A 2,382-nucleotide genomic window follows, 5' to 3' on the forward strand; every position below is an offset into this window, starting at 1 on the left:
ATGGGAGTTTACTATAGGCCTCCCTCTCAAGAAGAGGAGTGTGATCAGGAATTCTCCAGAGAACTGACTGAGGCAGCTAACAGTGGAGACATGATTGTCATGGGTGACTTTAACTACCCTGACATCTGTTGAGAGGACCACTCAGCCTCTTCTGGAAGGTCAGCCAACTTCTTGGCAACAATAGATGTTTTTGATGCTGGTTGTGGAAGGGCGTACCGGGGTAAGGCCACTCAGGAGCTAGTGCTGGCCAAAGGTGATGACATCATAGGCAGCCTAAGGATTGGTGGTACTCTGGAGGACAGTGATCACAGCCTGGTCAGGTTCACCATCCACCATAAGACTGAGAAACCAAACAGCACAACAAATGTCCTGGACTTCAATAAGGCAGATTTTGCCTAACTTAAGAAGTTAGTTGGAGAGGCCCTCTGCAATCAGCAACTGGATGACTTGAGGGTTCAGGAACAGTGATACTTCCTTAAGGAGGCAATTCTCACAGCTCAAAAATAGGCCATCACTATGTGAGCAAAAAATTGAAAAGACACCAACAGACCAACTTAGCTGAACAGGAATATTAAAAAGCTTCTAAAAAAGAAAAAAAGAAGTATACAAACAGCAGAAGGACTTAGTAACTAGAGAGGAATACTTCTGCATTGCCAGGGCCTTCTGATATGAGATAAGGAAAACCAAAGCAGGCAGAGAGATGAAGCTGGGAAACAGAATAAAAGACAATAAGAAGTCCGTCTACAGATACATAGGGAGTAAGAAATAATTAAAAAAAAAATCAGGCTCCACTGTGGGACTCTTACTAAATGTTCAAGAGCAGCCCACAGTTGATGCCCGTGAAAAAGCCGAACTCCTAAATGAATACTTCACATCTGTATTCTTAAAAATCAAACATGGGCTGCTCGCCTGATCAGATGCCTGGGGAGCATGGGGCAGACAACGAACTACACAAAATCAGTCCTGAACAGGTGAGGGATTTCCTGCAACACCTGGATGTCTTCAAGTCTGTGTGGCCTGACGACCTGCACCCAAGAGTCCTGAAAGAACTGGCTAAGCTAATAGCAGCACCGCTGGCCAAGTCGTTTAAATTTGTGGAACTTGGGAGCGGTCCCAGATGACAGGAAGAGAGCCAATGTCATGCCCATTTTCAAGCAAGGGAAGAGAGATGATCCTGCAAAGTACAGGCCAGTCAGTCTAACCTCAGTCCTGGGTAAAATTCTGAAAAATGTATTAAGGAGGCTATCATTTGGAAACTGGAAACGAATGGGGTGTTAAGAACCAATCAGCATGGCTTTGTTGAGGGTAGACCGTACTTGACAAACTTTGTGTCTATGACCAGGTAATTACCCATCTGGACGACAGACAAGTAGTGGACATGATCAACTTAGACTTCAGTATATAAAAAAAAAAAAATGAATGTGCCTTGGAAGAAATTAAGGATCACTTATTCTCTTGCCGTTAATCTTTTTATTAAGTTGTTACTGGCATAGAACAGAAGTCCATTACATTTTTCAGCTGTGAAGGCATATTAGGAAGAAATAAAAAAAAGCTAATAATATTAAATACTAGATCAAGATTTTAAAATAAAATTTATATACTCAGTTCTGTATTTTTTTCTAGTGTATAGAACTTTTACAGCAAAGAGATTCATCTTGTTTGGTCTAATAATTTGGGGAACATACTGACTGAATAGCAGGAAAAGTTGTAGCCCGGATGAATACATGGTAATCAGAACTTGTGACAGCACTTTAGAAAAGAACGCCAGTCTCAAAAGAATTCTTTAAACTAAAGTTAAGGTTAAGCAGACATGGGATGAAATTTTATGGAAAAAGCTTTGAAAGAACATTACTACTTGAATCAAACTAAACCCATACCTCCTCCTTCCTCCTCCATCCCTGAACTCTGGGAAGCTTAAAAACCCAAAATTAAATTTTCATTTGGAAAAAGAAAACAAAAACAAATTACCAAAACAAACATTGGAAATACAGAAACTGTGTACAGAAAGACATCGTTAAGTAAAAGTCAACCAGACAACCATAGGCCATGCATCAGTGCCAGTCTCACCTCTTTCACCTTTCCTTCATATCATTTTTCATAATAGTTAGTTGAATAAAGATTTTTCCTTCATTCATTTGAAATTAGGCAGCCTGAAGCTATAACTTCAAATACACATTTTGGAAAAGGATTGTACATGTGCAGCTTGGCTTTGGAGTTTAGGGAGCTGCATGCTCAGGGGCAACCAGCATGGGTTCATCAGCGGCAGGTCCTGTCAGACCAACCTGGTGGCCTTTTACGATCAGGTCACTAAATCATTGGATGCAGGGGTGGCAGTGGATATAGTTTTCCTAGACTTCAGGAAGGCTTTTGACACTGTCTCTC

This window comes from Gavialis gangeticus, unplaced genomic scaffold (assembly GCF_001723915.1).
Source record: "Gavialis gangeticus isolate Ggan-Ray unplaced genomic scaffold, GavGan_comp1, whole genome shotgun sequence".
NCBI lineage: Eukaryota > Metazoa > Chordata > Crocodylia > Gavialidae > Gavialis > Gavialis gangeticus.